The sequence below is a fragment of the Bicyclus anynana genome, chromosome 25 (genome assembly GCF_947172395.1).
Source record: "Bicyclus anynana chromosome 25, ilBicAnyn1.1, whole genome shotgun sequence".
Taxonomy (NCBI): domain Eukaryota; kingdom Metazoa; phylum Arthropoda; class Insecta; order Lepidoptera; family Nymphalidae; genus Bicyclus; species Bicyclus anynana.
In genome coordinates, this window is record NC_069107.1 from 5,819,486 (window position 1) to 5,834,976 (window position 15,491).

The 15,491-nt window shown below is 36.7% G+C and overlaps 1 protein-coding gene and 1 long non-coding RNA gene across 7 annotated transcripts in view; one reads left to right on the forward strand and one right to left on the reverse strand.

Moving 5' to 3' along the window:
* The window catches only part of LOC112058321 (latrophilin Cirl), a 461,192-nt gene that overhangs the window by 408,034 nt on the left and 37,667 nt on the right, over positions 1 to 15,491 (forward strand). The gene's annotated exons all lie outside the window — the stretch shown is intronic.
* Positions 3,281 to 7,677, reverse strand: LOC128199487 (uncharacterized). Its single transcript, XR_008252122.1, has 2 exons — positions 5,564 to 7,677; positions 3,281 to 4,360 (listed from the first exon to the last, which is right to left on the reverse strand). It is a non-coding gene; the product is annotated as an uncharacterized LOC128199487 (long non-coding RNA).

Below are 15,491 nucleotides of genomic sequence, written 5' to 3' on the forward strand. Positions count from 1 at the left end.
TTGGTACACGTTCAACTCGTTGACGTGCTTCTATAGTCTGGCAAGTTCGTTGGAGACGCTCCCATGATATGTGGGTGACGGGGGGGAAAGACTGCGCGGGTGTAAGATTGTGCGTGCGAGGAAGTGAGCTGCATCAGTCGTGGGTTTTTCATTCATCGCTATATGTCCCCCGACACCCGCGCGGACCATCGGAAGTGTTAGGATTGAAGTTGCCAAGCTAAGTATAAGCTCGTATAAGCGCGAGTCGCGCGAGACACCTCTTAGAGATATAGACTACAAGCCCTTGAACAAAAATTACCTGTGAAATGAATAAAGTGAAGGTGAGCTCAGAAGGCTGTTACTATATCAGAAAATAACTATGAACACTACGCCGTCATTTCTGAGCGGTACAGTGGTGAGAACGACACGACACCACCGGTTCGAGCGAACACGCTGAAATATGCCCGTTTACGCGAGTCCGGTTTTTTAAAGCGCGTAATGCAGCGCGCGTGTAAGCGCGTTTTCTGAAACGACCATATACGCGTAAAAAATACGCTAGTCTGAAATCACTCTAATACTTCACGTATAACTCATGCGCATTAACTTGACACCTGGCTATCAAAGACAAACCATACAAACACAGTACAACCATCATTCGAGCTAAATTTCAAATTAATTCGCACGAGCTTTACTTACCCACATATTTAATAATAGCGAACGCCCGCGATTTTGCGTGAACTTCAGTTTATTCGTAGTTGGATGAAAATCCACACCCCTTTCGGTTTCTATACGACACCATACCGGAACGCTAAATCGCTTGGCGGTACGTCTTTGTCGGTTGGGTGGTCCCACCAGCCAGACCTGGACCAATTAAGAAAACCTCAATAGGCCCAGCCGGGGATCGAATCCAGGACATGTAAATCCACCGCGCATACCACTGCGCCACGGAGGCCCTCAAAAATACTACAATACTACTTATAGCATAGTTGTGGAAATTAAGTGATTATTAACTACAATTATCACTCGGTAGTCGAAAGCAATCAAAGACAAAAACTAGTCCAGTTAAAAAGAAACACAATAGGTAGATCTATACTTCTATACTAATATTATAAAGCTGAAGAGTTTGTTTGTTTGTTTGTTTGATTGATTGAACGCGCTAATCTCTGGAACCACTGGTCCGATTTGAAAAATTCTTTCAGTGTTAGATAGCCCATTTATCGAGGAAGGCTATAGGCTATATATTATCCCTGTATTCCTACAGGAATGGGAACCACGCGGGTGAAATCGCGCGACGTCAGCTAGTACATAATAAAATCGATTCAAGTTAAAATTATTCATTAAAGAATAAGTACCTACCTGTCGTTGGAACGAAATTCCAATACTTACTTTCATTAGTGTAACTTTGTTAAAAGTTACGCCAAAGCTACAGTTATATAAGAAAACTTTTCTCGCTCACAGTAGACTTTTCCGAATGAAATAAACACAGAAAAAGGGAAATGAAAGCGTTAATAATCGGGATTTGTTTAAGAAAACACAAATACGTGACCTCATTGACGTTTCGTTACGTCTCGGAGATGATTTCCAAGATGACAACATGGACCTGTGATAGCCAGACATTTTAGTTGCTTTTTTTCCCCAATCCCTGCCCGTATTCTATTGTCGTACTCACTCCTAAAGGTCCGTTTATATCTACAGACATTTAGCGTGCCAGACACGTGCCGTGGCAGACAAACTAATATTCTTCTATACAGTGTTTATTAACACTATTAGTATTTATATCTATCGTTACGTAACAGTGCAGACGTTGATAGACACGGTGCCCGGCCAGTATTCGCGGAAAGAATATTTTGTCTGTGCGGTTTATGTCTGTAGAGTCCTTTTCATGAAACCTGAACTAAAAATGACAGCGCCTTACACAAATAACAATAAGATCGCCATTACCATATGACAATGAGCGCCATTAAGACTTTAGCGCCGCGTCTGGGGGTCTTCTTTTATGAAAAGAAAGTGACTCTAGCTACCTGCTGGGCAATGTGAATAGACGGTGTCTGTGGGTGTCTGCCACGCACTGTGTCTATAGATATAAACGGTCCTTTAGACAGTCTTTCTAGTTGGAAGGGAATGAGAATATTGGTCATATGGGCAAATATTCGTTATTAAAAAAGGCTCACAATTCTGCCTTTATAAACTGAAGGTCTGGTCACGCCAGTCTCTCGTTCTAACATGTCACGTCAAAAAAGGAAACCTTCCCGCCCGTTTCTCTTGTGTTTATTTTTTTAACCGCGTACGCAATTTCCCGGGCTTTTTATTATTTCGCCGTGCCTCGACGCCATTATAAATGATATTTGCTGTTGTAATGATCACTTAATCGAGGTGAAAGAAGGTAATTTGTATTTTTTTTTCTGCCGTGTATATTGTACGAGGCCAAGGTATTTTCTATTTGTGCCTAATGTTAGGCTCTCTGGTGAATTATGACCGTGATAAGAGGAATTTCGTCCGTAATTATTATGGTAAGTTGTTTATAGTGGAAGTTACTGGTTTGCGTTTTAATGTTGACCACTATATTATGGTGGGCGGACTTCGACTATAAAAAATACGTTTTTTTTTTGTTTATTTCGTCAAATTGCGCTTCATTTCCGATTGTGAGGGTAATTTGCTGTATTTTTATTATAAGCGCTTTAGCTTGGCGTTGGTTTGTAAGTAATTGCTCTTAAATATATCCTTAAATAGAGTTAAGCGCAAATAAAGATATCTGCAGAGATATCGGAGCGTTCTTTAGAAAGTTGTGGGTAATGATCTTGCCAACGTCTATCTAAATGCAATCTCTTTGCAGTTCTTTTATATGTGATTTTATTTATTTATTGGCTAAACCAAGCTAAACGGGTCAATTTTATTCGTGCATTGGCATCTAATTTGATTTTATTGGATGAACTTCTGGACTTTATTTTGTAATTTTTTATTTATTTTATTTTATTTTGACGGCCTCCGTGGCGCAGTGGTATGCGCGGTGGATTTACAAGACGGAGGTCCTGGGTTCGATCCCCGGCTGTGCCGATTGAGGTTTTCTTAATTGGTCCAGGTCTGGCTGGTGGGAGGCTTCGGCCGTGGGTAGTAGCCACCCTACCGGCAAAAACGTACCGCTAAGCGATTTAGCGTTCCGGTACGATGTCGTGTAGAAACCGAAAGGGGTGGTGTGGATTTTCATCCTCCCCTAACAAATTAGCCCGTTTCCATTTTAGATTGCATCATCACTTACCATTAGGTGAGATTGTAGTCATGGGCTAACCTGTAAAGAATAATAAAAAAAAGTATACTTTATTGCACTAAAACAAAATTAACATAGTTTATAAGCATGTGCAAAGGCGGTTTTATTGCTTTTAACAATTTCTTCAGGAGTATTTCCCATAACTTCAAGGTATTAACGAGACGAGGTATTACATGACTATTAGAAAACATTAACTTACATAAGTCCACAAGGATTACAGTATTGAAATTGATTACTATTACTTTACAATACAATACAGTTTCAAATAAGTATAACATTAAAATATAAGTAAAGATAAATTACAAATGTTACAAATTATAAAAAATCATCATTATCAATATTTTTTAATGTTATATCTATTATTAAATTTTTTTTAAATTCACAATGTAAGTGTAATCTATATATATATATATATATATAAGAAAGTCGGGTTTGTTACAACACTTATAACTCAAGATCTGCTGGACCGATTTTCATGGTTTTCGGTTCGTTGGATTTGAATAAGATTTATTCTATAGGGGTAAGGATAGGGTAGAAGTGCACATAAGTCAAAGCGAAGCTTGACTGGGTCAAGTGTGTGTGTGTGAGTGAGTGTGTGTGTGTGCGTGTGTGTGCGCGCGATTGCCCTGGTGTCTGGGTGAGACAGACAGACAGATTACGAGGATGATTGGTGCGTGTTAATTTGACTGCATTTATGTTTTCAGATGCTTCCTATGAGTAGTAACAATTTCCTTTTATCAATTGTGCTTTGGAAAGATAAAAGAGGTCTAAGTGAGAGTAATTTCTTGTTGTGAGTCCGAGAAAGCCTAAGTAAAATGAGAAATACATTATGGTACTCCGGAGCATCCTGTATAAGGTCTAACTTACGAATGTACCAATTATATTATTTATGCTTGAGATTCAGGCGAAGCACGAGCATTACGTATGCCATCGTCACTCCCAATTGTCTCTGTTCAAGGGTGAAGCAGCACGTATGCCTCCATAGTTATCCAAATACATGGAGCGCGAAGCAGAATGTTTGCCGTTGTCCAAAAACAAGGGGTTTCCAATGTATTTATACGGAACCGCTGTTACGTATAACGCGTTCACGCAAGCGACCACGGCGATGAATAGTAGCTGCAAATAATACATCGTCATCAATACTCACTAAAACACAAATTATAATTACTAAAACACAAATCATAAAAGAAAAAAAAACCGAGTCAATCTCTGAAACTGGAAGATGAGGAGGTTTTTTTAATATAAGACGAACTATTAAAGTCGCGGACATTCGCTGGTACCTATTCATCATCATCATTATCAAACCATATTCGGCTCACTGTTGAGCACGAGTCTCCTTTCTGAATGAGAGAAGTCAGGCCTTAGTACACCACGCAGGCCAAATGCGGATTGGCAAACTTCACACACGCAGAGTATTAAGAAAATTCTCAGGAATGCAGGTTTCCTCACGATGTTTTTCCTTCACCATTTGAGACACGTGATATTTAATTTCTTAATATGCACCTATATGGTAAGTACTTATGGTATGTATACTAATATAAAAAATCACACAGTAAGCACGCTATCAACTTAGTCGCAAGGCTATAAATATAGATAACTAGCTGACGCCGTGACGTTTCACCCGCGTGGTTCTCGTTCCCGTAGGAATAAGGGAATAATATATAGCTTATAGCCTTCCTCGATAAATGGGCTATCTAACACTGAAATAATTTTTGAAGACGGACCAGTAGTTCCTGAGATTGGTGCGTTCAACCAAACAAACAAACAAACTCGTCAGCTTTATATATTATTATAGATATAGATTGCGACTAAGTTAGACATAGGAAAAGGATTGATGGCTCGACGACTCTATTGATAACGCACTTAAAATAAGACAAAAGTTGGCGTGTAAGTTTGTATGTTTGTTACGCTTTTACGCCGAACTACTGAATTGATTAAGCTGAAAATTTGAATTTTAAAAATGTTAACAAGTATATATAATATATACAGAACCTCAGACTAATTAGATAAAGACCTGCCTCGCAATACATTATTTTTCTGTCAAAGTATATGATCAACGATCTTATGCGATTATAAACACTGTCTTTATAGAATCGATGTTTCATAGTTTAAAATAGTGTCCGTCGGTTAAAAACCTTAGTAAAAATACCTTCTTGTGTAGTTAAATGGTGTAAAAAACGAGCAAAAACTGCTAGTTTAGTATAAGATATGTATGAAATCTAAGCTCGTTTTCCTTAGATTATTGGCAGAAAATTTTGTTCGTGAATTTGGGTGCGATACTAGTCCTTATGTATTTAGTCTGAGATACAGAACACTTACGATTTTCATTGTGGTTGTCCAAAAACAGTCTCCCGACGGTTGTAACGTATATTTATACTAAGGCTTATCACAAATCTATTTATTACATAAGTAAAATTAAATTAACATAACAATAAAAAAGTAATTAATATTGATAATGACTACTAATTGGATTATACTTATACTAGCGGACGGTCGCGACTTTGTCTGCGTGAAATTTAATTTAATTTTCATTTATTTTATTTAAAAGTTTATTAAGTTTATTGCACAAACAAAAAGCAATTACATAAATATAACAGTATACAAGCATGTGCATTGTGCAAAGGCAGTGTTATTGCTTTTAACAATTTCCAGCTTTGGATTCCAACCTTTGGATCAAATTTTTAAATGAATTTATCTCTTTCTAACGCGATTTTTTGTCGAGTTATAAAAATATCATGACAGAATTCACGTGTAGATAAAATAAGACCATCATTGTGTAAATTATTTATTAGGTAAAATGAAAAAAGTATGCCTTTTGTGTCTTTTCGCTTGTTTGTCGTTTGTTTAATGGGGCCATTTTCTGGTTTATGCCACACATCGCAGGGTATTGTCCTGGATGACCTGATGTTTTGGAGATATTGTGATGTGTGGCATAATTTCGAAATAAACGCATTTTTTTTTCTTTCAATATCTTCTAGCACTTCTAGTCTTATATCATCTGTGGCAGTTGTAAGGTTTTCAATCCTCGTCGAATAACTAAAATTATTTTACTATATGAGATGAGGTAAGCTAATTACAGTGGCGTGCATAAGGTTCTCGATCAGAATATGCACTAGTAAGAAAAACTAACCTGGGAGAACCTGCATTTAATAAGTATTAAGGAAAACATGTCTTAGGGTATTCAGAACTTTAATACATTTATGAAGTGCACATCGCTATCAACCCATATTCGGCTCACTTCTGAGCTCGAGTCTCCTCTCAGAGAGAGGGATTAGGCCAATAGTCCACCACGCTGACCCAATGCGGATTGGCAGACTTCACACACGCAGAGAATCAAGAAAATTCTCTGGTATGCAGGTTTCCTCACGATGTTTTTCTTCACCGTTTGAGACACGTTATATTTAATTTCTTAAAATGCACATAACTGAAAAGTGCATGCCCCAGACGGGATTCAAACTTCGCCCTTCGAATAGAAGTCAGGGTTTTTATTTTTTTTATTTTATTGTACCAAAAACAAAAAGTGTTACAAAATTAGGTACATAAATAACCATCCTCATAAACTTGGCGTTTTTGTGAGGACGGCGAGTTTACCATTATTTAAAGTTATTATATAAAACTAGCTGAAGCCTCACGGTTTCACCCGGGTAGTTCCCGTTCCCGTAAGAATATCGGGATAATATATAGCCTATAGCTTTCCTTGATAAATGGGCTATCTAACGCTGAAAGAATTTTTCAAATCGAACCAGTAGTTCCTGAGATTAGCGCGTTCAATCAACAAACTCTTCAACTTTATAATTAGTATAGATAAAATGACCATTAGGGACATGTAACTAAATGTCTAGACTATGTCCTAATGCGATTATGGGATTATTTTAGTGCTTTAGTATCAGCTTGCATAAACTTAGGTACAAAGGCTCGTTTTACACCCGACCGCATAATTCCGGCCCTATCGTTATTGGACAACTCGTGTTGGGTTACAACCGCATGAAATACGATACAGCCCGCTGAGGTACGACTTCTGCGAAGTTATTTCGAAAGTGACGAAACAAGTTAATTTTTATTACTGAAGGACGATATATTATTATAATATTTTTGAAAAATTACCAATAATCCTGTTCCTTTCTAACTAGCCGGAGAAGGCTGTGTTGGGACTATTCTTAAAACCGATAATAGTCCAGCGGGTGGGGATCGAACCACGACTTCTCGTTGATGAGTCCGACCTCTTTACCGTTGAGCTAGTGAGGTTTCAGCCCGTCAATGCAGGATCAATATTTTCATTTCGTATTAAATATAATTTACAACTATTTTAATTGATCAAAATCAAAATAAAAATAATAATGTAGGTAATACTTAGTTATATGAAGATATAAAAAGAGATATATTGAAAGAGTTTTCAAAATTGTTCCAGTAATTTCGTAGCCTTTTCCCTACAAACAAACAGACAAACAAGCAAAAAATCTCTTAAATAATATTAATGTAGAAAGCAATGTGATAAGTAATCGCTTACTAAGTTAACTAATACACAGTGTATTAGTTAACTTAGTAAGCGATTACTTATCACTTACTTTTATTTATTTATTTATTTATTAGGTTTATTTACAATAACTTACACTAACTAAAATAATAAAATTTAACTAAATTATAAATCACTTTAAGAGTAGTGATTATTTACAAATAAACACAGCATGAAATAAAGAAGAACGGTAAATAAAAGATAACTTAAATATCACAAATAAAGAACATACACACTAGTATTATTAACTGAAAAAGAAGAAAAATGAGAGAAAGAAAGAAAATGAAATAAGGTGAGCACAATTTAGTCATAAGAGTAGATATGATTTTTTTTAGTTACTTCAAATACTATAAGATAAATCTTCTAAAGATTTAACACCAAATGCAACAAAGTCTTCGCATTAGAAGTATTTCGTTCACACTACTCGTCCCCTAACGAAACTCTACCTACGTATCTACCAAATGAAAAACCACTAGAAACAACCGCGTATATCAAGACCGGATGTATTTATGACCCTCGAACTGGGGTCGCCATATTGAAAATCGATTTTTTTGGGACATATTTGGCCGAGGTTTAAAACATTGGTTCAAACATTAGTTTTTTGTACAATACTAAGATGTAGTAAACTAAAGAGTTATAATTAACAACATGTGCTATCTAGTGATCGGTGCGAAAGCGGTGCTGAAAAAGCAAAATACAACTTAAAAGAAAAAAAGACGAACAAAATAATCGTTTATTTAGTCGATAAATTCTTGTTTAGTCGTGTTTAGCCGTAACCTAGAAACTACCAATATATCGAAAGCCTTTCTGGTTTTCGTTTTGTCTAACAGCTACAACGAAGAATGCCAAAAATGATCGAAAAAGTTACCTTCTTAGCGATTTTACCGTACGTTTCATCTTCGCTTATCACCAGTAGTTACAAGAGAACTATATAATAATATAAAAAAATAATAATAATCATAATACTAAAAAATGTAATGTTATTTCTAAAAATGGTATCTAGACATTATTTACAATCTAATTGACAAGCAATGTACACTAAATTAATAATATAAGGCGAGCAAAAACCGTTTGAGCTGCCAAGTTCAGAAAAAGTGTCGATAATTTATCATGATAAATATATTCTAATAATAAATTCTCGTAAACATGAGTAAGTGATCGGTATTTCATCGAATTATCTTGAAGTATATTTTTATATTATAATTTCTCAACGATCTTACTCTCTTAATGGCTGTTAATTGGAAGTTCGATGTTTGGTTTTTTTTTTATTCTGTACAAGTTAGCCCTTGACTACAATCTCACCTGATGGTAAGTGATGATGCAATCTAAGATGGAAGCGGGCTAACTTGTTAGGAGTAGGATGACAATCCACACCCCTTTCGGTTTTTACACGACATCGTACCGGAACGCTAAATCGCTTGGCGGTACGTTTTTGTCGGTAGGGTGGTAACTAGCCACGGCCGAAGCCTTCCACCAGCTAGACCTGGACAAATTAAGAAAGTCTCAATCAGCCCAGCCGGGGATCGATCCCAGGACCTCCGTAAGTCCACTGCGCATAGTGGTACATGGTTCCCAGTAGGTAATGTGTATTTTGTAAGAAATAAAGCTCAAATATAAATAAATACTTTCGCGGAACTGCAATAATTTAATGGCAATTTGGTATAATATCTTAGCTTTACTACTGCTAATCCTTACTACTAGACAGCTCTGGACTAGTTCACAATATTTCGGCAGTTCACAATCTCGCGAGATAGGTTATAATCTAATATTATTATTAGGTATTCACAATTTTACTGTGACATAACAAATGTACTCGTAAGTACCTACTTCCTATCTTGAGGACTCTGTACGAAACTGTATTTTTTAACATTTTTAATGAAGGAGAAGGATTTTTTTTAACATATAATAAGGTTGTAACATCTGACATCAGGAGCCATCTTGTTCTGTCATCTAGCTTTGCTGTGGTTCACAATTTCGACATTTCACAATCTTGTGAGTTAGATTATAATCTAACGGTATTTACAATTTTACGGTGACATAACAAATGTACTCATAGGTACCTACTTCCTGTCTTGAAGACTTTGTCCGACACATAACATTTTTAATGAAGGAGAAGGATTTTTTTAACATTTTAACAACAATTCATTTAACACCATTGGTTGTAACATCTGAGATCAGGAGCAATCTTGTTCTGTCATCAAGCTTTACTATGGAATTCTTTCTTATTGGTTGTTTACATACTATAAACCTTTCAAATTAATTCTCATTATTCTAGACATACTTTTGGCGTTGAAATGAGGAACCTATTAGTCAATTAGTCAGGATTACTTAAAAAATAGGAAAAGTATTGGCCACATACTTTTTACGGGAATGTCCCAAAAATGCTTACACAAATGGTGTCTATAGCCTCTATATCCGTAGAAAACCTTTAACACTTAAAAAATAATTCAGCCCTGCCAAGTGGAGGGTGTGACGTGTAAAGAAGGGGTCGGGCTACTATCTTGAGTTACTGAAATAAGAGATATAAAAATTGAATTATATTGTGTACATAATCCTAGAACAATATTTAAGGGTGGTTTACGAAATGTTGCAAATAGAAACTGTTTGCTTTAATAGTAGTAATAGAGTGTCTTAATTTATACTAATATTATAAAGCTGAAGAGTTTGTTTGTTTGCTTGGACGCGCTAATTTCAGGAACATTCATTCATTTATCGAGGAAGACTATTGGCTATATTTTATCCCCGTATTTCTGCGAGAACAGCAACCACGCGGGTGAAACCGCGCGGCGTTTTGAATAAAATTACCGTAATTAGAGTTGGAGCTACCGGTGCGTAGTTAGAGTAGAAGCTACGCTGATGTACCAAATCGGTGAAGTGACATTGAAAGCTATATATTTTTTTTCAAATCGATCTTTAAAATAAAATAAAAAATATATTCGAATTATTCTTCGTAAAAATGTCGCAAAACTCAGGCTGTATGGTCAACGACCTTTGCAGCAAACTTTTTTGATAAAGTAAAGTAGAAATGTCAAGATTTTTTTAGATAAAATTGATTAGAGTAAATTGCCGGGAGTTTAGGGATTACCAAGTAATATTATGAATGCAAATGTGACTTTGTTAGTTTTGTTTTCACGCCTAAACCACTAAAGCTATTTTAAAAATACTTTCACATATGGAAAGCTACATTATCAGCTAGTATAGATATTTTATCATCGTCTTCCCATAGAAACGGGAAATATGCGGATAAAACCGCGAGGCATCTGTTAATATTTTATAATTCAACACACCCCTTAGGCTAATTACATAAGGTCCGTCATTTAGTGAGGAAAACGACCGTTTTTTGCACCATACAAAAGGGAGCTTTACGAAGCTCTTTAACCAACGAACACGATTATTGAACCAACGAATACGACTATGAAACATCGATTCTATAGAGACAATTTTTATTATCGCATTAGATCGTTGATCACTAATACTTTGACAGAAAAGTAAAGTCTAGCGAGGCAGGTACTTATCTAATTAGTCTGAGACAGCCCGATACAGGACTCAAACTCACGATATGTATCCTCATAGGCTAATCACTGCACCTATGGGGTAGTTTTGATACAACCATGCTATTCATAAGCTCATAGCAATGTAGGAGTCGCATATGAATAGAGTACATGCTAAGATTGCACCTGCGAGTGAATAGTCCATAATTTACACACATTCATCAAAGCGTAATCCCAAACACAGTAGCTAACCATGTTATAACAGCCTGCGATAGCTAGATATTCCTCATTTTATAAAGGTTAAAAAAATTGATGTCCTCGATCCACCTAGTGGGGGGTCAACCAACACTGCGCTTTCCGGTGCGGGGTCGCCAGGGAATTCCGTCAATCGGCTATATTATCTTCGAACTATGAGCCCTTGCCATTGCTCATCCAGTAGGATGAAAATCAACACCCCTTTTGGGTTTTACACGACATCGTACAGGAGCTACTAGACCTGGACTAATTAAAAAAATCGGTTGTGTGTACTCTGTAAAATCGGTTTACTGACGATAGTTGAACGTGACAACGTCTGAAGTAAATAAATTAAAAACTGTTCGTTTTTATAAAATACTGTTTATACTGTTTAATAATCTTCATACACCAGAATATACTTTATTTCTTGTAAAAAAAAGTTGGCAACCCTAGAGCGAGGGAACGACGCATGACGTCATCTTTTTTCGAGTTTGCAGCCGGCTTCATCGAATTACAAGACGTTGTCATGTCAAAACACTTCAATCGGCTCAGCCGGGCCTTGAACCCAGGCCTTGTACGGAAGCTCGCCATGGAAGCCATCGAAAACCTTCATAAAATAAAGTATGTCTAGCCATTGCAGACTTTTTGTCGTATACACGGAGTGCATACTAAGTCGGCGTAACTACAAATGATTTACTCCATACAACGTTGAGACGGCACCTAGGGGAGGTGCGAATTGGAGGGGCCTGTCAAATAAGATTTTTTCCTCAATCGAAGAGAGCCCAGAGGGTTTACTCATGTCCGGTTATACAATTTAGGATGTAAGGGTGCTCGGTTCAATTTACTCCCCGTATCCGAGGGTGGTATAAACAGGCTTGTGAGTGGCGTGAAAACTTTTATCGAGATTCAGAGTCGGTGGCATGTGAATTATAAAAAAAAAATAGTGGACGTCTCAGACAAATCGACATAGGACCTGCCTAGCTAGGCATTACCCATCTGTCAAAAGTATATGATCACGATCTAATGTGTTTATACAAACTGCGACTATAGAATCGATGTTTCATTGTGTTAAAATTACACGTTTGTGCATTACGATTTAAATTCATAGTTGTGTGTAGTGTAAGGATATATTTATTGGTGTTAAATATTTTCGATGTGTGAGTTACCTCGTCTCTCTGAAAAAACGTCAGACAATTTTGTTGGTGAATTTTAATGCGATACAAGCCCAAAGATAATTGGTCTGTGGTAGACGTAAATATTAGAAAATCTTGACAAAAATAAATCAATATGATTGATTGAATTTTGTTCATTTAGCCAGTTTGTGTTATTTAAATTAAACTAAATTATTTATGATCACTCTCAAAATCTTCTATATTACCACATTTTTCATTCTGATTCTGCGCTTCTATTGCTCGCAGGGTGATGATATTAGCTTTTATCTATACAAATAAGTCTTGTTTCTTGTTCTAAACCTTCCACGATAAATGAACTAAATTCAATTTGAACCAGGATTTCTTGAGATAACCGTTTCAACTAAACAATCAAACTTTTCAGCTTTATAAAATTTATTTTTTGAATCATCATTATCAGCCGATGGACGTCCACTGCTGGACATAGGCCTCTTGCATGGATTTCCAAACAAAATTGTCTCGAGCCGCGAGCATCCAGCGATTTCCCGCAACCCGCTTGATGTCCTCAGTCCACCTAGTGGGGGGTTGACCAACACTGCATTTTTTGTATAAATTCGGTTAAATTAAACTTGAGTAACAAAAATATGATCATTACCTTACATTTACTTCACAACAATAACAATGCAACACAATTAATTTATTTCCTTAATGGACTGCCAAAAATAAAGTGTCCATCATGGAAACGGGCAAAACGAGCAAAAAGGGCAAAAAGAATAATGAAACCGCTTATGCAGGAAGCTACTTCATATGGGACGTGACCGTGGGGTGCATACATCACCCCGTGAAACTGTTAAAAACCCCCTGAGGGCTCTCTTCCGTTCTGCCGAGTAGCGACCCCGCATCGGCGTTTTCAAGTGGACGGTATCGAGGTCGTTGACTATGTCTTTTGACGTCTTATTTTGACTGTAGGTACCTAGGTATTATTGTTTACTTTAGTATTTTAGTAATTAAACTAACATGAGTGTTGTTTATATTATTTTATATATAAAACTCAAATGTTACAACGTCCCAAACGTACGACCGTAACGTGAAACGTAGTTTCGAACCCATACGAGGCCCTTAGTCATGAGCTGGTTCGTGCAACGCGGCCTAGCCGTGTTTCATAGTAACTTAATACTTTGGCATTTTTATTATTTTTGACTTCATATTTTGACTGGAGGTACCTATTAATTTTTTTGTTTTTTTTTTTCGGTGTCTAGCCATTATTGTCAATATTTTAATGGCTCATTGGCTAGGCCATACTTTCAGCAGGGGGTATTTAGCTTATGCTAGCTACTCACCATCCAATAAATTCACGTGCCTGCAGCGCAGTAAACTTATTGGATGGGGAATGCATCATACCCACCACGCTGCTTTAGAGCTACGTAGTGGGTCTAAGCTAGCGGGCTTAGTGTGATGATGATGTTTATTATTATGACCAGTATCGACGGCTTTCTCTGAAACACTGGGTCGTAACACAACGACTTCCCAGGCGGAGAATTTTATTGAAAGAAAACCATTTCGCTGTAGTCGAGCAAAAAAGCTCTCACTAATTACTTAAAGACCTGCCTTCCTAGACGTTACTTTTCTGTCACAGTATATGATCAACGATCTAATGCAATTACAGATACTGTCTCTGTAGAATCGATGTTTCATAAATGTAATGGTGTTCGTCGGTTAAAGGATTTTCGTTTTAAAACGCCCCATCTCTCAACCGGTGCTGCGGTCCTGGTACTTTTGACCAAAATTGATAAAAGTGTTTTTTTAACCCCCGATGCTGTGTGTGATGTGTTGGTTAGTTAAAGAGCTTTTTGTGTATTTGGTGGAAAAAAACGGTCAACAACTAGTTTAGTATAAAATAGATACCTAATCTAAGCTCATTCTCCGTAAGAAATGACACATTTTGTTTGCAAATTTGGGTGCAATACTGGCCCTTATGAAATTAGTCTGAGAAAACAAGTGATAGTTTCAGTAAGTACCAAGATATATTATAGAATAATATATCATAGTTTAACCGTTAAGATTTTGAGGATTATTTGGAAAATGGGGTATGATTTGGTATGGACAGGGATGCAGTGGACCGCGATAATCTTGTTTGACAGTCAAAGGTAGATCGACGTTATCCCTTCACGATACCGGGACATATCCGATTTAAATTTCGATGTTCAAATGTGTGGAAAATCAAATGCTTTGTTTATGATGGAAAAGGAAAATGTAATGGAAATGATATGGTAACATTTCTTTTATATCTGTGAAGACATCTTTCATTTGTACGAAAGATTTTTTCAAGTGAAAAATGTTAATTTCTTAAACCTAGCTTAAGTTCTCTTGACTCGTTCGCGTCGTATACGTTAATCATAAATGAAAAAAATAGTATAATGTCTAACAGCCGTGATAGCCCAGTGGATATGATCTCTGAGTATGTTCATGATGAGAAGGTTCAAATCCGGTCCGAGGCATGCATAACTTTTCAGTTATTTGCATTTAAAAAAATTAAATATCATGTGTCACAAAATGGTAAAGGAAAACATCGTGAGGAAATTTGCATACCTGAGAATTTTCTTTATTTTCTACGTGTGTGAACGAATGAGCAAACAATAAACGAGTAACATAATAGCGGTCGCCCTCGACTTCGTCCGCGTAGAATTCAGTTTTTCACATATCCCACGGGCACTGTGGATTTTTCCGGGATGAAAAGTAGCCTAAGTATTGATCCAGAGTAAAATCTATTTTCAAGCTAAATCGCTTAAATAGCCGCAGCACGAAGGCGGAACAAACATACACACTTACACACACACACACACACACACAAGCTTTCGCCTTTAAAATATTAGCAGATA